Source organism: Prionailurus viverrinus, chromosome D1 (assembly GCF_022837055.1).
Source record: "Prionailurus viverrinus isolate Anna chromosome D1, UM_Priviv_1.0, whole genome shotgun sequence".
Taxonomy (NCBI): domain Eukaryota; kingdom Metazoa; phylum Chordata; class Mammalia; order Carnivora; family Felidae; genus Prionailurus; species Prionailurus viverrinus.
Window position 1 is genome coordinate 10,828,905 of NC_062570.1, and position 26,750 is coordinate 10,855,654.

The 26,750-nt window shown below is 41.2% G+C and overlaps 1 long non-coding RNA gene across 1 annotated transcript in view; it reads left to right on the forward strand.

The window, feature by feature from the left end:
• Window positions 1-26,750, forward strand: part of LOC125176297 (uncharacterized) — a 509,320-nt gene that overhangs the window by 241,059 nt on the left and 241,511 nt on the right. The window contains exon 4 of the long non-coding RNA XR_007156211.1: window positions 5,497-5,675. This is a non-coding gene — a long non-coding RNA (uncharacterized LOC125176297). The remainder of the gene's footprint in view (window positions 1-5,496; window positions 5,676-26,750) is intronic.

The following is a 26,750-nucleotide window of genomic DNA, read 5'->3' on the forward strand; positions in this document are numbered from 1 at the left end:
GGTCTCCACTGGTTTCCATGACCGTGTCTTCTCCTCCAGTGTTTTTGACCACCCTCAGGGCTTGCTTCAACTTCTCTTTTTGTCTTTGTGCTCCTTTAATGCAGACATTCCCTGAAGTTTATTTTGCAGACATCTCATCCTCTGTTTGAAGTCCATCCACACTATGTATCATTCCATGTAGCTGATTCCTGAATCTTTCTAGCCTAGAATTCCCTTCCCAAAGCTAGACCTACATTTCTCATTATCCAATGGGCATCACCACATGGGTATGTTTGTGAAACACCAAGTCATTCATTGTGGCTGGAACAGGGAAGAGGAGAGGGGGGAGGAAGGGTCAGAGAATAAGAAGTAGACAGCAAGAGGCTATGAAGGGCCAAGTGTATCCGTCGGAGCTCACATACCAATAATGGCATCTTCTCTATTTAGTGCAAGCAGGAAGGATTTTAATACAGGAGGTTAGGTGCTACAAAATTATTGCAAGGAATAATGGTCAAGTCTTAGAAGCACTCAGCTGCTGGCATGATCAGGAAAACTGCCTCCCCAGTTCAGAAAGCTGTTGAGTTAGGAAGCACCTCCCAAATTAAGAAGCTACTGACTGTAGAAGAGCCTTACCTCTGTCTAATCAGCACCCACAAGTGGTTGTTCTGTATCCTGCTTCTTTCTTCCTGTTCAGCTCAGTTCTGCAACAAAGGCTCCCTTGGCTGTTCTGGTTAGTGGTATCTAAGTCATATCCAGAGCTCCACGTATAAGAGATCCTGGGAAATTTATGATTTTATTTCCAACCTCTGCCTTCTATACCATGTCAGGATAAATGTTGAGCAAGTCATTCCATAGTCTATGTGATGTTGTGTGCATTAGGCAGGTATCTTTCTATTCCAAGTGGCAGGAATCCAACTTTATCTGACTTTGATTAAGAAAATATCATTGTCTTACAGTGAAAACCAAAGAAGGGCAGGGGTCAGTCTGGCTTCAGAGGCAAACGGCCCCTACAACTTCCTTTCTCTCCATCTGCTACCTCTGTCTGCTTTTCTTCGTGTTGGTTCGGCCCTCCTCACCAAAGATGAACTTTGTCTCACTGAGCCTAGACATGTGGCCTGAGTGCTCCCGGGCATCCACCATTTATCAGTTCACCATGGCAGAGAAAGGAGCTGGCTTTTCTTGGTATATGTAAAGCTACCCACCAAAGACTGATCTGTCCTTCTTGAGTCACATACCCACACCGTGTGCAGGGGAAGCAGGATTCTGTGATTGGTGGCTCCCTTTAAAGCCTCTTTTTGGAGATGGGTGAGATGCGGGTACCCAAAGGAGGGGCTGATAGCTAAGATAGCCACTAGGGGAATGATTAGGGGTCAGGAGGCTGCCTCATTTGTGTCCACTACACGATGATACACCTTTATTTTTTCTAAGTCCTCAGTGTGATAGAGGACTAACGCAGAATCTCAAGCAGTAAAGTGTTATAATGAGATATTTTTCTTTAGCTATTTACTAAAGGAACGAAATGAGTTAATGAATGTAAATTATCTAGTATAGTACACAGTAGGTTCTTGTCTTGGTTTGGAGTCCCTGAGAAGCTGACTTTAAAACAAGGATTCAAGTACAATTCATTTATTGGGGAAATGCAAGGGTACCAGTAATGGAGTGGAGGAAGGCAGACAGACAGTAAAGGCTCTTAATAAGTCAGGATCACAGTGGTTGCCTGGAGCTTAAGCCCATGAGGAAACTCTTGGACGCAGTACAAAACACATGCCTCAGAGTTCTCCCACCTGAGGGGCAAAGGAGTTGGGATATTTATACGTTAACTCCTAGGAGTCATTGGCTAAGGGCTGCTCCCAGGGGGTTATTCCTCAGCTCTGCTAGCCTGTTGCACACGTGGGCAGAGTGGCCTTCTGTGGTTCCAGCCTGAGCACAAGGGGTCCGAGGGGCACAGGCAGAACCTGCAGTGCTTAATATGTTTTAGCTCCTCCCTGACCCCTGTCTCCTCACTATTAGTTTAAAAGTCCCTTGAGTTCAGGAACCACATCTTATTTATTCTTAAATTTCCCACATAACCTAGCACACTATTTAACACATAGTAATGGCTACCGAATATTTATTATTTTCTTAATTAATGACATTTTAGGGTATCATTTTCCTGATGATCTATGGTTTTGCCTCTTTATATTGTGGATTTTCTGGGACAGGATGAATTTCCTGTCATTACATTTTTATCCATTAAATACATAATTGAATATGATCTGATTTTTATACCTTTGTAATACTTCTCATGCAGTTGCATTCATAAATAAATAAGAAAGTCTCCGTTAGACCCCAGGTCCTGTGTATATGTATCTCAACTTTATCTCTCTAAGAAGCTGTCTCCAAATTGGGGAAATTTGGAGACTCCTGGTGTGCAGATTCTTATTAGCTTCCTTGCCTGAATCAGCCTAGCCATCTGCCAGCAATAATAACATGCCTGCTGTGTGCTCAGCCTTATCCAGTCCTTGAGCCTTAAGAACCAGGTTTCAGGATGTATTGAAAACTCCTTTCCCTGAGGGTGAGGGGAGGCATTCCACTCCCCAGGTCAGACCACCTGTCTTCAAAAAGGAATTATCAGAGCTTCAGGCACTAGATAAGCAACCAACTCTACCTCCTTTACACATCACAATGTAGGGGGCCAGTTTCCTCCCAGGACCCTTGTCTTGGAGCCTGGCTCTGATTCCAAGTCAATAATCCTGGACCTTAATCTTAAATCACCTAATATTTTGGGACTCCTCTTCCCTTGGTTGCTGTGTTCTACTTGTAAGAGTCCAACATCTACCCTAACTCAGAATCCGTGTCACCTTAACTACCTCTCCCAAGAATTGTCCCTGCCTACAAGCCACTGGAGATGTTTTTGTCTGTTCCACCAGATAGGACTCCTTAGAAACCGATGATGGAGTTTATTGTAGTCTCTCACATTTGGGTGGTCATGACTAGTCCTAGCTGGTCTACTCAACCCTCAACTCTGGCCAGCTTTTGCTAGAGTTCCAGTCACCATTTCTTCCATTCTCCTTGTACTAGTCTTCCAGTGTGCTTGGAGCTGAAGGTCCACTAGTTAAGTCATTTACTTTGGGACATTATTAGAATGGGCTGTTTTTCTTGCCATTTCCAATGTTCAGATTCCATCTTGTTTTTCTTACCCCTAGACCACTGGTTACTGTTCTTTCTTCATTCTTATAGATGGGAAACCCCAAGAGATGGAATTTGAAAATGGGCATCTGGCAGTGTGTTGTTAAGAATAACTGGCATGATGGGCATGGAGGAGGGCACTTGTTGGGATGAGGACTGGGTGTTGTATGGAAACCAATTTGACAGTAAATTATATTTTTTAAAAAAACTGGCATGAAATGCCTTATTCAGACATTCAGTGTGGTACTGGAACAACCTTGTTCTCCCTTGAACTTTCCTGTCAGAGTTTCTGATATTGCCTTTCTTCACATTTCTTCCCTTGACTCTTTTCTTGAAGCTTGCTTTGTCCCTCCCTTCCACCCTTCTTTTCATTTTTCAAGAGAGTTATTCTAGTTCTGTTATTTGTTTCACTCATGATCTGGGTACATGTTTCTCTGTGAATTCCCTTACTCCAGCTCTGAGCTACAATAAATCCTTACTATTTCCAGAGGAGTTTGATTACCTCGGTGGTTTTCTTGGTTTCTTAAAGGGTGCCTGCATTTTCTTGCAAAGCTTCCCAAAGAATCAAGCGACATCTATAAAAGCTCAGAACATGATGCCTCAAATGGATTCTTTGCTAAGTCACTATCATAGTCTCCAGAGCTTTGGGCAATAAATAGCAAATCCAGGAGACCTAAATAATTATTTCTGGGATTGTATACTTGATCATGAAATGGTCCCAGCTAGTGTCTTACTTGGAGTTCGAGAAGGGAGAAAGAAGGAACAGTCATACAATTTCCATTTAAATTGAGAATCTTTTCCCTGGAAACCCAGAGGCCTCTCTGCTGGCCTCCTGCTGTTTGCTTCCTTTTATGCATCCTATTCGGAGGTGGCATGATTATTCCCTAAACATATTACTGCAGCTCTTCCGGCAGATTCTCTCTTCTAGGAATGTCACGAATGAATTACCATGCGGTGTTGGCATGGGGCCTCAGCCAGCAGGAGCCAATTATTTTAAAAATTTCCAAGCAAATCAGATCAGCATTTCACAAGTTACTGGCCAAGAAGCTTCAGAAAGTCGTGCATCATTCCTTTGCTATAATATGTGCTGCTGACCTAAATGTGTACAAATCTCATCATCCCAAGGTCCATACTCTTGGCTCTGGGAGTTGTGTTAGGACACTAGCTCACACCCATTTGCAGTAATCTAATTGGGCGATTTTACTTATCAAAACTGTAAATGGATGTTTGATCAGATCAGATCATTAAATTTTCTAATTAGGCAGCATAGACTCCCTTTTGCCAGATGGATTGAGCCGCACCTATTTGTGACACAACTTAATCACACTTTGCCTTGCTGTCAAGGCCGTGTTTCAGGGAAGAAATATGTTCTCTTGGCTAGATTAAACATACGCCATCCAAACCTGGCATCTCCAGCTAAGAGAAGGAGACTTTGCTGAATTGGATTGTGTAAGTATATGTCGTGGTGAAGCTATGTTAGCAACCAGCAAATGGGAGGTTTCTTCCATGTCTGATTTGAATTCTTAACAAAACCGTTTGTTTATGGAAAGAATGGACTGCGTTCATTCGTTAGCACATCAGATGGATATTCAAAAATATTTAGTCTTAGGGATAAAAGAGGAAGCACGAGAATGATGTATTGCAGTGCCAGTTTTTGTTGTTTATGTTACTTTGAACTGTCAGGATGTTTGGAGATGGTTCTGTCTCCACTGGGCAGGTGCTCCCGAAAAGCACAGAGTTTAAAATGTCACGTCGACAACAACTCCAGGGCTTTCTGCCTCTTTCCATCATGTGTTTCTCCTGCTGTCTAATTCTGGCAAATTTTTATTCTGTTATCCTGTTAACAAAAGAGTGAGCAGGAACTCCCTCCATCACTAATACCCACACACGGTAGATCTTTTACTCACTGGGACCTGCAGGGTCACTTAAGTGTAGAGGACCCAATAGACAAATATTAAAAAAAAAAAAAACCTTATAATGAAAATACTTGAGAAGTTTTAGTTTATACTTTTGTTTAAACCATGGATGATTGTGTGGATGTTATGTGGGTATATTATATCATTTTGCAGAATTATCACTGGAGGAGATCAGTCTGAATCTATTCTGATCTCCAGGCATGTATCTCTGAATATGGACCACCACATTGGGAGGGTTTTGTTGTTGTACTTCCTTTTCTCTTATAGGAGGAAAATATACTCCTGTTAATTGGGGTACTAATTCAGGTTAATTTCAGTTATTTTCTATCCTGTGGTTAGAAATGCACCATACTAATACTAAAACTTCAATTTTGATGGTCACCGTATAATTGTATCTAAGATGTATGGATTGATTTGTAGTTCTTGCTCCTAGGTGTCTCCGGGAATTCTCCAGAGGTTGCCTTAAATGCGTCAGGCATTAGCCCCGGTCCTCACTGGCCTAAGTTAGCCTGCCCAGGCCTCCTGAACCATTGGTGAGAGCATTGCCTTGTGCTGGTCATCTATACCATGACTGCTTGTTCCAGGTCCCTGGGGCCTTCCTGCTGCAGAACTGTAAGTCTATCACTGCCTCCTCAGAGCAGTCTACCTCTGGGTCACCTGGGCAATAATGCTTTCTTTGGAAGAAAGTGGGGATTATTATTTCTCTCTACATTTTACTCCAGTGAGGGCTTTGGTGGTGGGAAGCATTCAGGATTGTTGCCTGGGCTCCCTTGTTAGAGCTGCTTGACCCAGATCTCTCCTCTGCCTTGAGTCCTTTCACTTCTGTGTAGCCCAGGCCAGTGCTATCCATCTCGTTGAGTTGGGTTGAATTCTCTTTGCTCCACCTCGGGGTAGCTCTGCAGGAGCTCCACAAAAAGCAGAGGATGCCCTTGATGTTGGCAAGGCCATGGCAGCTCCCCATTCTACCAGGAGGTGGACTGTTATACTCAGTGGCAAGGGTGCTATGATTCAGACAGACAGCATGTCTCAGCTGGTGGCTCGGATCCCAGAGTGCTACCGAATTCTGTGAATCAGCCCTTTCAGTTCACATACACTGTCCCCTTTCTCCTGGAGGGCACACACAGCACCATGGTGGCTGGCATGGGCTGAGTTCCCATAACAGCTGCAAGATGCATCTGAAGTCACCAACTCCCCTCCATCCTTTAGTCCTAAAGCTACATCTGGCTCACAGTGACAGCCCCCTCTCTCCTGGGTCCCATCTTCTTTTTCACTTCTCTTGGGAAACCCCCAGTGCATTGGATACCTGATGATCTCTTGCCTTTCACAGATGGGGGTCCAGTTGTTGTTCGTAGGAGACTCTATAGCCCCCATTTAAGCCAAGTGACAGGAGCAGAAGAGAGAAAAAAAGCATTAATAATCCCCACATGCCTGACACACTGGGCATCATCTCTGCTCCCAGCAGTGTCTCACAGACCAAGATTTTCTGCCTTCATCTAATAGAAAGAAATCTGTCTTTGTGCAGGCTGCCTTTTCAAGATTAAGGGCCACAGAATTGTGCAGAAACTTTCTGATCATTTTTATTTGACGTTTAAATGTTTGAAGCCATTTTGTTGGGGTATAATTGGTATATATGTGTATACACACATAAATAAAAAATTGTACACATTGAGAGTGTATAGTTTGAAAACTTTTGACATGCATATATCTGTGAAACCAAAGCCACAAATCAAGGTAATGAATCTAGCACTCCCAGAAGTTACTTCTGTGCCCCTTTGTACTCTGTTTTATTGTCTGGCTTCCTTCACTCAGCATAATTATTTTGAGTTACTTGAGACATACAGTTATGTTGTCTCAAGAGTTAAGAGTTCATTCCTTTTCATTGCAGAGTAATGTTCCAAAGCATGAATATACCACAGCTTGTTTTCTTAGTCACACATTAATGGATATTTGATGTTTTTCAGTTCCAGGCTATTACAAATAAACCTGTTGTGAATATTCATGTACAAGTATTAGTGTGGACATATGCTTTCACTTAAATTGGGTAAATACCTCGGAATGGAATGGCTGAGTCAAATGATAGGTATATATTTATTTTTTACAGAAATTGCTGAACTATTTTCCAAAGTAACTGCACCACTTTACACTCCTACAAACAATGATTGAGAGTGTCAGTTTCCATGCATCTTTACCAACAGTTGGCATGATCAGTCTTCTTAATATTAGTCATTCTAATAGTTGGAGGTGCATTTTGTCCTGGTTTTAATTTGCAGTTTTATAGAGTACAATGATGTCAAGCATCATTTTATGTGCATGTTTGAAAGCTCTGTGTATGATTTGCTCAAGTGTCCATTTAACTCTTTCGACATTCATTCATTTCTTTTCTTGGTTTTGAGAGAGCTTTCTATATTCTGGATATAAGTCTTTTGTCAGGTATATGTTTTGCAAATATTTTCTTCCATTCTGTGGTTTGTCTTTTCGTTCTCTTAACAGTGTCTTTTGAAAAGCGGAAGTTTTGAATTTTGATGAAATCCAATTAATTTTTTCCTTTTTCGAGCATGTTTTCAGCATCATAATTAAATCTTTAACTCAAGATCACAAATATTATCACTTATATTGTCTTCTAGAAATACTGTAGTTTCAGGTTTTCTGTTGACATCTGTGCTGAATTTTGAGTTAATATGTTAAAAAATTTTATTTCTATTTTCTTTTAAGAGAGAGAGAGAGGGAGAGAGAATCCCAAGCTGGCTCCACACCCAGCTCAGAATCCAGTGTGGGGCTCAATCCCATGACCTCAGCCAAAATCAAGAATCAGATGCTCAATGGACTGAGCCACCTAGGCGCCCCTAGTTAATTTGTTTTTAAATAGTGGAAAGTATGGATTCAAGTTCTTTTTTTTGGTGGGGGAGAAGATACATAGATATGCAATTACTCTAGTATCTTTTGTTAAAAAAGACTACCTTATCTCCACTGAATTGTCTTTGTACCTTTGTCAAAAATCAGGTGTTAATACATGCATGTGTCTGTTTCTGACTTATCTCTTCAGTTTCACTGATCTATTTGTTGATCTTGGCACCAATACCAAACTGTCTTGAAATCAGGTAGTGTTAATTGTCACACATTGTTGCTCTTTTTCAAAGTTGTTCTGGCTATTTTAAGTCCTTTGCATTTCCATAAGAATTTTGGAATCCGGGACACCTGGGTGTCTCAGTCTCGCTCTTGATTTCGGCTCAGGTCATGATCTCATGGTTCTTGAGTTTGAGCCCCACATCAAGCTCTGCGCTAAGAGTGCAGACAGAGCCTGATTGGGATTCTCTTTATCACCCTCTGTCTCTGCCTCTCCCCTGCTTGCTCTCTCTCGCACACGCTCTCTCTCTCTCTCTCTCTCTCTCTCAAAAATAAATAAATAAACTTTTTTTTTTTTTTAAAAATTTTAAAACCAGCTTGCTGGAATTTCTTCAGGATTGCATGAATCTATAGATCAATTTGGGTAGAATTAACATCATAACAATATTGAGTTGTTTGACCCATGATCATAGTATTATCTATCCATATAATTAGGTCTTTAATTTCTCTTGATAATGTATTATAATTTTCATTGTTCAAGTGTTGCATATCTGTTGTTAGATTTATTTGTAAGTATTTTATATTTTTCTATTGCACATGATACAAAAATTTCAATTAATTCTAGTAGCTTTTTGGGGGCATATTCCATTGTGTTTTCTACCTAGACAATCATGTCATCTGCAGAAAAAAGATAGGATTATCTCCTTTCCAGTCTGGGTGCTTTTTATTTCTTGTTCATATCGAAATAGCTAGAACCTCTAGGCCAATGTTGAATAGAAACAGTAAGAGTGAATATCCTTGCTTTGTTCCTGATCTCAAGAGGGTAAGCATTCAGTCTTTTACCATTAAGTATGGTGTTAGGTGTGTTTTTTTTTTTCGATAGTATCATTATGGATTGAAGAATTTTCTTTTCCATTTTGCTACGAATTTTTATCATGAAGGGGTTTTGTCAATTGGTTCACCCAATGAAATGATCATAAAAGGTTTTTTATTTTTTTCTTTTTTTTTTTTTTTTTTTTTTTTTTTTTTAAATTTTTTTTTTCAACGTTTATTTATTTTTGGGACAGAGAGAGACAGAGCATGAACGGGGGAGGGGCAGAGAGAGAGGGAGACACAGAATCGGAAACAGGCTCCAGGCTCTGAGCCATCAGCCCAGAGCCTGACGCGGGGCTCGAACTCACCGACCGCGAGATCGTGACCTGGCTGAAGTTGGACACTTAACCCACTGCGCCACCCAGGCGCCCCTATTTTTTTTCTTAATATAGTGAATTTATTTCAAATATTAAAGAAACCTTGCATTTCTGGGACAAATCTGACTGGGTCATGCTGTAGTAACTTTTTTGTATCTTTTTGGATTTGGTTTGCTAATTTGTTTAAACTTTTTATATTTATGTTCATGAAGAACATTGGTCTATGATTTTCTTTTCTCCTAAAGTCTTTATCTGATTTTGTAATCAGGGTACTGGTGACCTAATAGAATGACTTGGAAAGTGTTTCCTCCTCTCCATTTTCCAGAAACATTTGGTATAATTCATGAGTGAAGCCATCTCGGTCTATAGTTTTCATTATTGAAATGTTTTTGATTGCAAATTTAATTTCTCTAATAGATATAGAGCTATATAATAGGCTGTTGCTGTTTGAATGAATGTTGGTATTTTGTGTCTTTCTTTTTTTTAAGTTTATTTATTTTGACAGAGAGTGTGCAAGTGGGGAGGGGGTGCAGAGAGAGAATTTCAAGCAGGCTCAATGCTGTCACTGCATAGCCCGAGGCCAGACTCAGACTCACAAACCATGAGATCAGGACCTGAGCCCAGAAGAGTGGGACACTTAACTAACCGAGCCACCCAGGCGCCCCTGTGTCTTTCAAAGTTGTCTTTTTCATGTAAGTTGTTGAACTTATCGGCGTAGAGGAGTTTGAAATGGTCCCCTGTTATCCTTTAATATCTGTAGAATTTGTATTGATGGTATTTCTCTCATTCCTGATATTGCTAATTTGGTTCTTGTCTTTTTTCTCCTCATCAATTTGGCTGGAGACCTTACTGTTTTTTTCCTATTGTTTTTGTGTTTTCTCATTCATTGATTTTCATTCTGGTATTATTTATTTCCTTTATCCTATTTATTATAAGTGTAATTTGCTCTTCGTTTTCTAGTTAAGATAGAAGCTGAAGCCATTTGCTTGAGCACTTTCTTTTTTCATGATATTGACATTTAGTACTCGAAATTTCACCCTAGTACTGCTTTAACTGTGTCCTGCAACTCTTAGTATGTTTAATATGTTTTTTTCCCATTCAGTTCAAAATAATTTTAATTTTTCTTTTTTGACTCAGTATATTATTTGGTTTCAAATATTTGGAGCTTTTCCCAGAAATCTGTTAATGGTTTCACATTTAATTATATTATGGACAGAAGTGTAATATATGTGGCTTCAATCCTTTAAAATTTATTGAGACCTTTTCAATAACCAAAATAATAGTATAGTTTGGTAAATGTTCTGTATTCACTTGAAGAAGGTGTATCCTATTCTTTTTGAATGCAATGTTCTATAAATGTCAGTAAGTTCAGATTGGTTAATTGTATTATTCAGGTCTTCTGTATTCTTATTTTGTTCACTATTGAGAGTTGGGTATTGAAATCTCTGATGACGATTAGGAATTGGTTTATTGGTCCTCATGGTTCTATCAGTTTTTACCTCATGTATTTTGAAAGTCTATTAAGTACATCAGCATTATCAGGACCATTATAGCCTCCTGATAGATTGACCCCATTACCATTACAAAATGACCTTCTTTATCCTTGGTAGTGTTTTTTGCTCTGATGTTTACTTTTTCTAATACTAATAGAACCACAACAACTGTCTTTTGATGAGTACAAGCATTGATAGCATACTTAGTGTTGATTAGTGGTATATTTTTTCATCCATTTACTTTTAACCTTTTTGCATTTTACACTTAAAGAGGGTTTCTTGTAGGTAGCATATGGTTGAGCCTTATTTTTATATATAATTGGACAATCTCTGCCTTTTCATTTGGGTATTTAGACAAGGGGTTGGCAAACTTTTTGGCCAGGTAGTAAATATTTTAGGTTTTGTAGGCTGAGCCTATGTGATCTTTGCTGTTCCTGCTGCTGCCTCCTCCTCCTCCTTTTCCTTCTTTTAAGCAATCCTTAAAAAAAAAAAAAAAAGTAGGTGTCATGCCCAGCATGAAGCCCAATGCAAGGCTGAAGTCAAAACTGTGAGATCACAACCTGAGCTGAGATCAAGAGTCAGATTATGGGGTGCCTGAGTGGCTCAGTTGGTTAAGTGCTGATTCTTGATTTCAGCTCAGGTCATGATGTCACAGTTCATGAGTTTGAGCCCTACATTGGGCTCTTTGCTGACAGTTTAGAGCCTTCTTGGGATTCTCTCCTTTTCTCTGCCCCTATCCAGCTTGTGGTCACTCTCTCTCAAAATAAATACATATATAAGTTTTAAAAAATATATTGTTATGTTAAAAAATCTATCATCTTGCTATTTTCTTCTCCTTGTACCATCTGTTTTTGTTGTTGTTGCCTTCAATTTTTATAACTTGTTTTGAACTGAATGTTTTTTATAATTCCATCATGTCTCATTTTTAGCTTGTTAGTTGTCACTCATTCTTTTGTTACTTGAGTGCTTGCCTTGCGGTTTATAATATGTACCTTTAGCTAATGTAGTCTACCTTCGAGTGATATAATACATCACTTAAGATAAGTTTAAAGTAGTCTACTTATGGGGCGCCTGGGTGGCGCAGTCGGTTAAGTGTCCGACTTCAGCCAGGTCACGATCTCGCGGTTCGTGAGTTCGAGCCCCGCGTCAGGCTCTGGGCTGATGGCTCAGAGCCTGGAGCCTGTTTCCGATTCTGTGTCTCCCTCTCTCTCTGCCCCTGCCCCGTTCATGCTCTGTCTCTCTCTGTCCCAAAAATAAATAAACGTTGAAAAAAAAAAAATTTAAAGTAGTCTACTTATATTTCTCTCCTCTCATTCTTTGGGCTATTGTCATAAATTTTACTTATACCTATGTTATAAATCTATAACATTGTTATAATTTTGGTTTAAACAGTTATCTTTGAAAGAGATTTAAATAATTGCAAAGAAATTTTGTATTTTAACTATCTCATTACTATTTCCAGTGTTTCTCTTTCTTTTGTATAGATCAGGATTTCCATCTGGTACCATTTTCCTTCTGCCTGAGGACTTAACATTTCTTATAGTCTGAGTCTGCTGATGATAAGTTCTTCTGGCTTAATATTTATGAAAAAGTCCTTAATCTTATTTTTGGTTTTAAAAGATAGTTTCACTGGGTATAGAATTCTAGGTGACAGGTTTTTTTTTTCTTTCACTATTTTGCTCTACTGTCTTCTCTCTTGTGTTGATTATGATGAGAAATCTATCATTTTACCTTCATTTCTTTGTATGTAGGGTGTCTCCCCAAACCCCACCTCTAGGTTGCTTCTCTTTAGCCTTGACTTTGAGCACTTTGATTACAATGTGCCTTGATGTACATCTCTTCATGTTTGTTGTGCTTGGGGTTTATTGAACTTATTATATTTGTGGGTCTATAGTTTTCATCAGGTTTGGAAAACAAAGTGTCTAAAATCTTTCTAAATATTTTTTTCTTTCATCACTCTCCTTCAGGGACTCCAGTTAAATGCACAATAAACTGTTTGAAATTATCTCATAGCTTAGTTCATAAAATCATTTTTCCTCCATGTGTTTCATTTTGGATAGTGATTTTTCTATATCTTTATGATTACTAATCTTTTCTTCTGCAATTTCTAGTACACTGTTAATCCAGTATAGTTTATATTTCAGATATCATAGTTTTCATCTGTAGAAGTTTTATTTGGATCTTTTTAATATCTCCCATGTTTCTACTTAACTTTTTGAACATATGGAAGTAAGTTAAAATAACTGTTTTAATGGCTTTTTCTGCTAGTCTAACATCTGTGTCTATTCTGGATTGGTTTCAATTGATTGATTTTTCTCCTCATTTTGGGTTATTTTATGTCTATAAGTTTTTGAATGGTACCTTGATAAGTGCTGGCTGGATATCTATTTATGCATTCTTATAAATATTTTTGATTTTCTGGGACAAAGTTCAGTTACTTGGAAATACTTTCATCCTTTTTAGTCTTGCTTTTAAGATTTATTAGGCAACAGCAGAGATATATATAGTCTACATTTAATTTTGCTAACTCTGGTATTTCTTACTCCATTTTTGCCAGAAGCAGAAGTATTTTTTGACAGATTTTTAATGTCAGGAAAACTGTTGAAGACCTAAAGGAAAAATTGGACCACCTGAGGTGTCAGGACTGGGGAGTCAACTCTGTCTAGTTAATATTTCACTCTTTTTTTGTTTATTTATTTTTGCAAGAGAGAGAGCAAGAGTGTGTGTAAGTAAGGGGGAGGACAGAGAGAGAGAATTCAAAGTGGGGTCCATGCTTGCTGCCAAGTATCTCTGCTGGCAGTGCAGAACCTGATGAGGGACTAGAACTCACTGTGGAGTCATGACTTGACCCAAAATGAAGAGTCAGATGTTTAACTGACTGAGCCACCCAGACACCCCAATATTTCACTCTTCTTAGTTCTCTGGATAATTTTTCTAATCTTTTCTTTATGTAATAAATAGGTATATATAGAGATAATAATCCACATTCTCTTGTGTTTTTTTGTTTTGTTTTGTTTTGTTTGTGTTTTGTTTTGTTTTTTTTTTTTTTTTTTTGAGAAAGGAAGAGAGCACACATGCACAAACAGGGGAGTGGCAGAGGGAAAGAGAGAGAGAATCTTAAGCAAGCTTCACACTCAACATGGAGCTTCACACAGGGCTCAATCTCACAACAGTGAGATCATGAACTGATCTGAAATCAAGGGTCAGATGCTTAACCAACCAAGCCACCCAGGTGCCCCTACATTCTCACTCTTTTACAGAGCTGTGCCTTTTATGTTCTTTTAGGATTTATAATTTTTCAATTTGTTCTGTGGATGCTGGGCAAGGGATGGACGTTAGCAATAGTATAAGTGATAAAATTTTGAGAGAGCCCATGCTTATATAGTCTAGTTTCTGTTGCTTTGTAATATATTACTTTAAAATGAAATGGCTTTGTGGCACCTGGATGGCTTAGTCACTTGAGTGTCTGACTTCAGGTCAGGTCGTGGTCTCATGGTTCCTGGGTTCAAGCCCTATATCTGTCTCTGTGCTGACAGCTCAGAGCCTGGAGCCTGCTTCAGATTCTGTGTCTTCATCTCTCTCTCTCTCAAAAATGAAGAAACATTAAAAAAATATTAAGTGAAATGGCTTTAAAATTTCTTTTTTATATTCTTGAATTATGTGAGGCAGGACTTCATACAGAGCACAAGGACGTTGGCTTATCTGTCTCTCATTATGTCCTGCCCCTGGGCTTGGAAGACTCAGTGGCTAGCTGTGACTTGATGGCTGAGGGGTAGAATCATCATCTATCAGATATCTGTCAGATACCTTCACTGACATATTTAGCAGTTGATATTGGCTATCATCTGAGAACTCATATGGGCCTGTCAGCCAGAGCATCTACACATGGTTTCTCCCCGTAGCCTGGGCTTTCTCACAGTGACCTCAGGGTAGGTAGACTTCTTACATTGTGTCCCAGTGTACAAGGTCAAAACTGTATCATCTTTTATGACCCAACCTTGGAAGACACAAATTATTATTTCTGTTTCACCCTATTGGCTAAAAGAGTCATAAGGCCACCGAGATCCAAGGGAAGGGAATTAGGTTCCATCCCCTAATAGCATATTATCAAGGTTATATTACAAAAGTGCATGCGAAATGTGAGATATTGTTACACTCACCTTTGGAAAACATTTGCCCTAGTCTGCCTCTGGCCACAGAAAATTGTATCCACCTTCACATGCGTTCGTCATTCCTTCCCCCAAGACCTTCAAAGATTCATCTCATTATGGCATCAGTTCAAAGTCTAAAATCTTTTTAACTAAAATAGGTCCAGGTGACAATGGGGGCTTCTCTGGTGCAGTTCTTGTGGTTTAGTTCTTTCTCTAAAGATCTGTGAATTAGAAAGACAGTCATCCATCTCCTATCCTCACACACCCAAGTGAGACAAGTATGGGATTGATAGCTGTTGTATTCCTGTTCCACAAGAGGAAAAGTGAAAGGCACATAGTAGTCACTGGTTCATAGTGATTCAAAACTCCAGCTAAGCACAGATTGTTAGTTCCTTAGTTAAGACTCAGTCCTACTCCCTGGAGTCATCCTCCAGGACTATTGGCTATGCCTTCTGAGCCTCCCTCTGTGTCATCCTTTTTTTCTATACAGAAGCTTCTGTGTTTGTAGCTAAGTAGACTTCTCACCCTGCTTGGTGCCCCTGAAAGTTTAGGGATTCAAAGGCTTCTGTTCATTTTGTACTTTTTCTGTCTTTTTAGTCTAAGCTGCTACAATTCTTTAAAAAAAATTTGTGGGCTTATTGTATATGAACGTATCTCACCACTTAAACCCCATACCCACAAATTTCTTTGATGAGCCCCCTTTTTTTTCCACCTTGGGATGTGTCTGAGGCTGCTATGAGACAACATCCTTGAGTCTCAGAAACCCTGTGTTTAATAGACAAGAACTGCAAGGAATGCCCTTAAGATACTTAGAAGTCCTTTTGTCTATTTGAAAAAGTCTAGGCTACATCAGCTTTAATCTCTAAGGTTCCAAGATGGAGTTTTACTGTCACAGCTTTGGCTTGATATTTACCCTGAGATGTTTTCCTATTTTAGCACCCTGGATTTGATCTTCACCCTAAGGCCATTTCTGCTTTTGAAAATTTTCTTCTGTGAGAGAATGGAGATGATAAATAGTTTTCTTTTCAAACCCAAGAAGTCCTGGATCCTTTCTATTTCCTTTAACTTTAGCACTGAATGGTTCTGTTTATATGGGTAAAATAACTCAGTCGCCACTGTGGCAAACTGCTTGGAAATCTCTTTAGGCACATGTACCTGACTGTTGGGTTTATTTTTATTTTTCATACCATTACAAAAACAGTTGAATTTCAAACCCAACAATGTTGCCAAGCTTTCTGCTGCTGTATAACGAGGGTTATACCCCCCCACCCCCCACCCCCACCCCCGCTTCCCGCCCCACCCAGTCTTGGTCTTTTTCTCAGTAAGTCCTCAAGGCTGTTTCATCTCTATTGAGCAAAGCAGTCACAAGACTTCCCAGATTACAGGGGAAGAGAGTGATGGGATAAGGCAAGGTCACACTATAGAACAGCAAGGGAGATAGGAGATAATGCTGCAGCCACGTTGAAAACTGCAATTGGCTACATGACCTATAACACTTGTGCTTGTGGACAAGTGGGTTTACCATGAGATACAAAAGGCCCACAAGAAGACATTATCATGGGATAAGACTAGTGAAGTTTACTCCAAATTATGAGCAAAAATTGCATGATTGGGCTTGTCCCTCCTGCATCTTCTAAGATTGTTGCTCATTCTAAGATAGGGTTGTCATGGTGAAAGCAGAGAAGGAACTCTGAAAGGGAATAGCAAGAGGTAGAAGGCATCTTGAGCCCCAGAGTGACTAAGATAACAAGCTAGAGCAGCCTTTGCTCATTTCTTTATTACTCTGTACCACAAAGAGTCCACAGCTATTGAATAAAGGGCCCTGAACTTATAGAACAGCTCAGTGGAGATCTTTCATCACCCCATGTTTGCCACCTACTCCTCTTTGATATTTCACTGCCCACTTCATTAATATTTCATCAGCACCAACCTTGTGCCATTTAGTGTGCTTGGTACTGGAGCCTATAAAAAAATATGGTTCTTGACATACATTAGCTCAGAGTGATGGGCAGAGATAAACCTGTTAACAAGCAGTTTAAGTACACCTAGATAAATTCTAGAGAACTCTTTGGGAAAAGCAGCTGAGGGAAAGTAGAAAGGTCAAGAAAGATTTAATTGCAGGGTAGGTGGGCAGAGTATTGTTGATATCTGAGTTAATTCATGAAAAAGAAAAATTACTTTGCAGGTGGAAAAGTAGACCATGTAAACAGTACTCTTGGCAGAAGGAATAATGATTGCAAAAACACAGAGTCATGAACAGGAATGGTTTGTTTTGAAAAGAATGAGAAATTTGGTATGACTGGACCACAGGAGCCCTAATAGAAAGGGAGAGAGGAGCCTGGGTTAGACGGCAGTGGACCTCGTGCACTGCTTTATAAATTCAGTGTTTATGTTACAGGCATTGAGAGGCCAGCAAAGGAAGTGAGCAGGATGACAGTAGTGGCAGTTAGGAAGTAGAGGGAAATACTGGATGGCAGAAAGACTCAGGTAGTTGTTGCATTGGTTGGGGAGGGAGAAAAGCAAACCCTACACTAGGACACTGACAGTGTGGTTTCAGGTTCAGAAGCTTATTCCAAAGCATCTGCAGACCAACTGAATGTGAGGGGGTAAAGTCATCAAGGCTTTTAGCTTGGGAAGCTGAGTGAACAGTGGCTCTATTAATTGAAACAGAGGACGCAGAGAAAGAAACAAGATTGTAGGAAGATACACTTGAAGGATAGGGTTCACTTTTGTGCTTTGGAATATTCAAAAAGAGATATCCAAGACAATTGGAAATATGGGTCCGGGGGTTGGGGAAGAGGTTGAAAATGAAGGGGAAGTTGAAATCAAGGGTGCTCTCATTGTTTTGAATTATGCAGGTTTTGGGGCGTGGGATTTGTTATTGTGCTAAAATAGAGCATGGCGACTATTGACAGGATTTTGCTCAGTTTTGAACTGCGGAGCCTTTCATCATTTCAAAAGATGCAGCATCTCTTCCTGGAGAACACTAAGTGAGGGCTTGGGGACCACCCAGTAATGGTGGCCAACAGATGATTGGTGGACTGAATTGGGCTGAAAGCCCAGTCCTCTGGTGATCTGTCCCTGACTCAACTTCTTATGTATTATTTATTAAAAGTACCCCCAATTACTTCATAAGGGAAGAGATGGCTTAGATAGAAGACACATACACATTAAGTGTAAGAGAGTCTAGCAATGAAAGGAGAAAATAGTTAATCAGAAACCTTCAGCTGAGAATAATAATGGCCATTGAACACAAAACATCACTGTGAGTTTATTGGCAGCCAAGGAAAGTAGGAAAACATGATGGGTTTATTAATTATCCCTTGAGTTCATCCTTGATTTAAATGCTGGGGAAGCAGATTGTCCCATTTATCAGGAGGAACAGTCTGCTTCCCTGGCATTTAATGCAAGAAAAAAACTCAAGGAATAATAAAATGAAGAGCACCTTCAAAATTTACCTTATAAAAGACCAACTATCATTTTTAAAAATTTTTTAGTTTTTAATTGATTTTTAAATATCATTCTTTATATGGTTCTTTGATTGAAACTAAGCTAATGTTAATTCCTATTTCTCTGAAGACATTTCTATGAAGAGCCAATGTGGTACTATTTACCCCTTGCAAGTCCTTTCTTTTGCCTCCTCTACAGAAGGGCCAATCAACTGATAGAGATGGGGAAGTTTAGCTCCAGGGACAGAGGTCCTTGGAGAACAGAATAGGTAAGTGGCAAGAATAAAATTCCAGGAAAAGTGGAGGAAAACCATTCTCAAATTGTGTTTATGTGGCAGCCAGGAAGAAACCATTTCTGAGACTACAGCTCCTCCCCAAATCAGGAAGCAAGGTGGATTAGAGCTTCTCAGAGCTTTGTAGTAAAAAGGGAAGGGCTGTGAGAGGATTAGTTGCTTGATGCAGAATCAAGGAAAGAGAGTTTCCAGCAAGGCTTTGTCAGCCTAAAGTCCCTGTGGGTCAGGTGCTTTGCCTTGCACGAAAGCACAGTGGAAAGCTGCAGGTCCACAATACAGGTATGCACCAGCCAATGCTGGAGTTTGATTTAGTTCCTATATACTTACCCAAGATGGAGGAGGCCTGTGGAGTATACGTGTCAAGTTCATCATATCTGCTGAACCAAGCTCAGTTGGTAATAGCTGCCGCACCACTGTGTTGAGAAGGTTTCTGAGGTCTCACCTACACCCAGTAGGAAAGAGTATCATCATCAAATAGCAATGTCTGCCAGAGATGTGAGATCCGAGTAATTAATAGAATTAATTCCTATACTTAATATAATCAATGTCCATATGTTAATGGACTTAAATACAATTAATTGATACAATTAATATTAAAATACTTGTCATCCCTGATATTGGCACAAAAGCAGAGGGGTGTTAGCAACAATTGCATAGGGACTTTCTAGGTAGTACTTTCTATGGACTTGTGTTCCTCCAGAATTCTTATGTTGAAGCCCTAATGTCCAATGTGACTCTATTTGGAGATCAGGCTTTTGAGGAGGTAATTATGGTCAAATAAGTTCATAAGTATAATTCTAATTGATAAGACTGGTGTCCTTGTAAGATGTTCTCTCACTCCATGTAGAGAAAAGACATGTGAAGGCACAGTGATAAGGTGGTAGTCTGCAAGCTGGGAAGAGCAACTTCATTAGAAATCAAACCCTGGCAACTAGATCTTGCTTGGACTTCCAGCCATCAGAACTGAGAAATAGATCTCTGTTGTTTATGCCACCAGTTTGTGGTCTTCTGTCATGACAGTCCCGGGAGGTGGAAACAGTGAGTATCAAGGGACAATTTATAATTGACATCACTAGAAAAGAGCAACAGAAAAGGAAGAGTTGGAGCTGGGCTTAGAATCCCCATCTGCAACTCCACCCATACCTTTTGAATCAAAGAAATTCTATGGTCTGAGGTTGCTATTAATTTGCCTACTAGCTATAATCCTAATGTGTCACCCAGAAGGAACTACCTGTTGCTCCAGTGCACACAGCTCCGGGTGATAAAACTTAAAATATGGTTTAAAATTTACAGGGTTTTACAAACTCAAATGTTCTCAGTGTCTAGACAGATAAGGTAAGTGAGTGAAGCCAAAGACGTGTGTGGCAATGAGACTTAGTGGGGATTGTGGTGACCTGCAAAGAGAAGGTCTAAAGCCATTTAAAGCTACATTTTGAAGAGCACAGTGTGGGGTGTCTGTGTGTGTGTAAGAATGTAGTGTGTGTGCTGTATGTGTGGTGTATATGTGCGTCTGTGTGGTGTGGATGTGAATGTGGTGTGTTTGTGTATGTGGTGTGTGACAGAGCTGGGGCAGAGGAGACGCTGCGCACACATCTGTGGATGAATTCAGCCAGTAGGCATTCAATTCACTATGTCTGAATGTAGAAAACAGTAGCTCGTATGGTCCTTGGGGGACTGGTTCCAATGTGTTAGCTGTGTAGTTTGTAATGAGACTGAGATAAGCATTGCATGTGCAAATGCTTGCTAGGGTTGATGGAGAGGAGTGCCACACATCTTAACAACCAAACAAAGAGGAGGTAATGGTGACGTTCAGTGCGAGCACTAAGGGAGTTCACCTATCGCCTTCTCCCATGGAGATCAGCCTAGCTCTGCAAGGTGGCAGAAGCCTTGTAGACAGAGCCAAGATTGTTCAAAGAAGCTGCTTGTATTTGTTTATAAGGTTGACCAGATTTTCAACAGACATTTGAAGAGTTGTGATCGTCTAACGTTAACAGTGAGATGGTGTCGACTTGGAAGATTTCAGGTTCTTGCTTTCACTTTAATATTCCTGCTGAATACACTTAATTTTATCCACGACCTGGTCTTCCTGGGCCTAGCAGGATGAGCTGGCTATGGGAGGATTCTGCATGGAGTGAAATGGATTGCCCTGTTGAAGGGAGATATTCAGTTATGTCCATCTGGATGCTGAATAGCCTCTGCTGAATATGACCATTTGAATTTAGCACAGTTGATATTGAGCTGTTCTTTCTGAAACTAATTGGCCACCTGGTTCATGGCCATGCCTCTCATGTCAGGGAGACTGTGTCATCAGTGCGTTAAAAGCTGCTTGTCTCCCAGACTGGCAGCCAGAATCCTGAGTACCCAAGAGCTGAATTACACTTAGTAAGTGTTGGTTACAAATCTGGAAAGTCAGGACCCAACTCTGCCATAGGTCACCTCAGGTTAATATTTGCTCATTTAGAGCCCCCTTCCTACCCAGAAACATTTAACTTAGCACTGTGACCTTTGGGGAAAGTGACACCCGTCTCAGTTTTCTATGTGAACCAGGAAGGGAAAGTGTCAGCTGTGAGGGAAAAATACCCACTAATGTACACAAGCCGCCAGACTGAATCACAAGGCCAAATGTGTTTCTGAACTTGGCATTATTTTAAAGGCTGAAGTTCAGAACTGCATCAGATAAAAGTTTGTTTAATTCTCAATTAGGAATTGTTTTTATGCAGTGTCAGTGGCATCGGGACTTTTATGAGCTGTGCTATTGATTGAAATGATGCCCTCATTGGGTGCTGATTGAGTGATCTTTTGATTCCTTCCCTATTAACATGCTAATGGTTAGGGGTACAGCCCCTCTCACAGGCGCCTGTTATTCCAAGGATGGATGTCTCTGACCTCGCACTGTTCTCCCAAGAGGCTGGGAGAGGAGGGGCGTCTGGGCCTGTTCAATGGCCTCATTAGCATATTGTAGCTCAACTCCCAAGGGTGATAAATTTAAAGAACATGGAACACAATTAGGAAGATTTTTAAAAGGTTACAAATGGTGGGAGGGTTCTGAGAATGTCTGGATCTCTGTGTCAAGGGCATCTAAGTCAGTCCCGAGAACAGCTGGAGCCCAAAGGCCAGCGCTTCTATGTACGCCGAATTTACATAAGCTTTGAAGATATTTTTAGCTTCCTGCACTCACTCCTCTTAATATTCTCCTGCTTCTCTGTCTCACAAAAGGGAAGGCTGCAAGCTTAGGATTCTGAGCTTTTGGTCTTCAGAAGTTCTGATGTTGTTTTCTTTTTCAGATCTTCTGGGGATAAGTAGAAGGAGAAATTGATGCAGGAGTCGTAAGGCTGCTGTATTTAAAGCCCTTGTGTATGGGCACCAGGGGACAGTGGATCACTCCTCTTTGGGGGCATGTCTGCTCACTTGGGATTACTTATTTTAAAATGAGATTAGCTGAGATGATATACATTTAAGTACCTAGAACAGTACTAATAAATTTATTGTTCCTCTTCTTCCCTCCCCCTTGTGAAATGGTCTAATTGGGCCTCTGAATCAAGGTTATGGTGAAGGCCAAAGGAATCTTGGGAAGATAAATATCCATCAAGATTCATCATTCATTTATGCATTCAACAAGCATTTATTGAGAAGCAATAGCCTGCCAGCCATTGAGTTAGGTGGAATCCAAAATGATAAAATAAGACCTAGACCCTTCTTGTAGTCTAGGAGTCTAAGCTCGTGCATGTGCGTACACACGCGTGTGTCTGTGTGAACGTGCATATGTATAAGGGGCAGAAGAGGGCTTGCGTAAGCTGTTACCTCATCAAGGTAACAAATAAGTTCATGATGTTCAGTCATACCTCCTCTCCATGTAGATCAAAAGATAACAGGAGATTCCTAGGGCTGAGAGAGCACTGCTCTGCTTTAAGAGCCCTAGGCATCGATCCTGAACCTGTCTCTGAGCAGCTGTGTATCTTAGGCAAATCACTGCACCCATGACCTCCAGGCCAATGGTAGGGTACAGTAGGCTGGCATTAGGAGAAAAGTTAGAGAGGGCATCTCCTGCACAAATGTGTTCTCATGAATCATTTTGCAGGTTGAATCAAGATGATGGGCAGAATTCTGCCCCACTCTCTGAGCTGAAGCGTTGCATGGGATATCTCAAGCTTCTTACAGCTCTAGCATTCAGGAATTCAAGAATACTAAACTTCCTGCGACTCTGCCCTATAACCTTCCAGTCTGCCATAGCCAATAATTACATGTGTGAGATAATACAACCACATAAACCTTTAGAAAGAGAGGGGTCTCATTTCTGTGACAGTGATTACAGGTTCTTTGAGAAACTAGTTGGTGACGTGTCAAGTTACAAAGTTTAGGTGAACCACTGATAGAATCTGCCCTGGATTTAGTGAGAAGGTCCAGAGCATCCATTGACCTGGTTTTCCCATATCTGCAGAGTCAGGTTATGGATCCTCATTCCTGCTGATTTCTCCTCCTGTTTGCATTTGGTCATTGGACATGCTGTGTGCAAACACTGTGCTGGATGCGTGTCCTTTGATGAGGGAGACAGATGTAGGCACTCTGGGAAATGCTCCATTTCTTACCTGCATCACTTCTCTCCAAGGTCATCCTTACACTGTCCTCTGCCATGAATTTGGTGGGCCAAGACCTTGAGATGCCTTTGGAAAGAAGTAAGCACCAGGAGCCTGGATTCAGGGAAGGTACTGTCATCCAGATTTCTGACAGTGATAGTAAGCTCAGGTCTTGGGGATGGAAAAGAATGCCTCAGGAAGACATAGCCTCCAAAGCCCTATTCATGCCATCATGGCTAAGGAAATATAGTCCAGATAAGACGACCCTTGAGGGTGGCCAGTAGAGGAGTCTAGTGGGGGCTGGATTGGTCCAGTCTGCTGGCCATGCTGTGCATTCATTCGCATGGCAACCACTAGTAAGGAGTGCTTTTTCTAATTTGCACAAGGGAATCTTATAAGATAGTCCTCTCTGCTCTCTCATGCTTTCTCAGTAAGTGAGAATAGAAACAGATTCTTAATAGAGAGTCCACAGACACTCCTTTGCCCCACTGTGAATCCCATATTCCACACCTTTTCATCGGGCCCAAATTGGACAGGACACAAGAAGGGATTGGAGGGTCCACCAAGGCAGTGTGGATGACCAGGTGGCAGAAAACAGGGCTTAACTCCCAGTCCCCTGCAGAGCTGTCACAGTTCCTGATCCAAGAAAGGGCAGCCCTATACACAGACACACTAACAGATACACCGGCATACACACACACACACACACACACACACACACACACACACACACACCAATAGACACATGTCAACACACTCAGGGTACTCTCAAATCCATAGTTTTTGTGCTGGGCACTGGGATGCAACACCCGGGTCTTCCTTGGTAACAAATGACTCAATGTCCCGACTACTAGAAGTGCTGCCAGAAGACAGCCCTCAGCCTTTTATGGGTGGTCTTGCCAAAGTCATATTTCCTTCCAAGGGAAGCTTGAACCCCGTACGGAAGGGGGTGCTAATACACACCTAGCCTCCTTGTCCCAGCTTGGGACAGTACCAAAGGGCATCTCTGCTCTAGGGTATGCGTGTGATGATGTCACATACCCCTTGTTCTTTAAAATTTTATTTGCTGGCCTTACAATGTTTTCATTCTTCTCTGTACTCTTCATCCTGCCCTGCTGGCCTTTTTACACCATCATATCCCCCAGGCCTGGTACAGTGCCAACACATGATACATGCACTATATCTGGTGTTGAAGGCATAAATGAATGAAGAAGCTGGATGGCTGAGCACCAGGAGGGAGTTGTAGAGGAGATGCCTGCAGAGGAGATGGCTGTAGAGAGGTCAGAGTAAGTCACCTGGAAGGTCCCTCCCAACCCAGACTGTGGTCCATGATTCTGAGAATTGACAGCCAGTTTTCCAACCCCCAACAGGAAGAAGATGTCCCTTCCACACACCTCCAGTCACTTCCTTGCCTCTTCTCAGCACCCCATTTTGCCTCTTGCTGCTCTTCTCCTTGTCCTTGACCCTCAATCCATATGTCTTGTGAGTACCAGGTCCTATTGATTACAGTGCTACATATTTCATGACTGTCTTTTTGTACCCACCTCCCTAGTTCAGCTCCCCCTAGCAGCCTGCTAAGGTGCCTCTAGCCCGCCCCTCTCCCATGCAATCCCCGCACAACAGCAGCACCTTCTCTCTAAGGGCAGTGCTGACCAGTCCCTCTCCTGCCCACACCCTCCTCCCCTACATGGCATGCAGCCCTTCAAGAACTTTCCAGCTTCTGCTTCTTGACACTCCACGTGCACCCTGCACATCTAGTTCCCCATGCACACATGATCTTCCGCATCTCTACTCCTTTTCGTTTATGTGCTATGTGCCCAAAAGGTCCTCTCACAACTTCATCGCCCACCCAGTTACTCCTCCTCCTCTTTTAAGATTCTGATCAGCATGGTCTTGCCCAAGCCTCAGGTCTGGCAGATGCTCCTGGCCTCCCCCTGTCTTACCACTCTACACTGTATTGTGCGTGTCACCTGCCAGGGATAGGGGCTGATTTCTCTATGTGTCCTAAGCCCCTGGTAAATAGTAGAATCTCAATAAATGTGGATAAAGGAATGAGTGAATAATTATATGAATACTTCTAAACCATTACCCTCTTTCGAGATTCCTGTGTGGGACAGATCTTCATCAGCTGGATTGTGGTCTGTGCCATACTTTGCCAGGAGGGGAGGTAAGACTACTTTGCTACCCTGGATTTCTGTCCAGTGAGGGGAGACCAAGAATATTTAAAAGAATCTCACTTTCCTTGGCTTCTTCCTGTCCTTCACATCTGAACAGTGACCGTAGGATCCACTTCTACCACTGGTGTCTTTTCCTGGGCTGGAGTTGTAGAGAGGTGGCATCCAGGCGAAAAGCCATTGGAGTTCCCACATGCTTCTTCCCTTCCCTCCTGCCCACTCCCTTCTCCTCGCTCTCTGGACCAGTTGCTGGGTACTCAGCCTCTGGCTTGTATGACAAGAATTCTGTCTTCTGAGTCACTCCAATTTCTGCCTGATGACTCTAGATCATTGTCTGAGCTCAATTTGCAATGCCCAGCAGGGAGCGCTCCTCTGAATCATTATGTAAACATTCCTTCCCTGAGCTTTCTGTGGAAGACCAGTTAAGCTTTCACTCCAGAGGCCACAGGATTTCCAAGATGCCCAGGAAGGACAGGCTCTACCTGGGATGTTCAGATGTCCATCCCCAGGGAAGCATGAATGACCCAAGGTCCCCTTAGAGGTATGGACAGAACCTCAAGAACTCATCCATCACCTAGTCACCACCTCCCTTAGTTTCCTATTCAATGATTTTGTTTCCTTCATATTTTTAAAATAATTATTTAATGTTTATTTTTGAGAGAGAAAGAGACAGAGCGTGAGCAGGGAGGAGCAGAGAGAGAGAGAGAGGGAAACATAGAATCTGAAGTAGGCTCCAGGTTCTGAGCTGTCAGCACAGAGCCTGATTCAGGGCTCAAACTCACAAACTGCGAGATTATGACCTGAGCTGAAGTTGGATGCTCAACCAGCTGAGTCACCCAGGCACCCTTGTTCCCTTCATATTCTATTCATTGTATCTAATAGATTATTCATGCTCTAATTGCTTTTGTCTTTATGTTTTCTTATAATAGTCACTTAGAACAGCGACTGTCTTAGCATTGTATACTAGAAATTTAGATTCATGATTGCTCATTTTTCTCTTTCTGAGCCATACTATCTGGCCTGCTGTTACTCAGGGACCATTTGTTTTTGGAGGAATTCATTCCTTCACATGCGTTACTCGTTTAATATCCACCGACCACTCCCAGCGTTTATTTTCTCTGAAGAAGGGAGCAGAAGATTAAATACTTCACTCAAAGACTTACACCTCTAATGCTGGAATTGTAGACACTGGCATGCCCAAGATAATTTGCAGAAAAGCGGACTTGTATCAACTCAACAGAGATGACAAAGTCAAGGTCAGGGTCTTGGAATGGTAGAGGTGGAAGAGAAGGTTGATGTT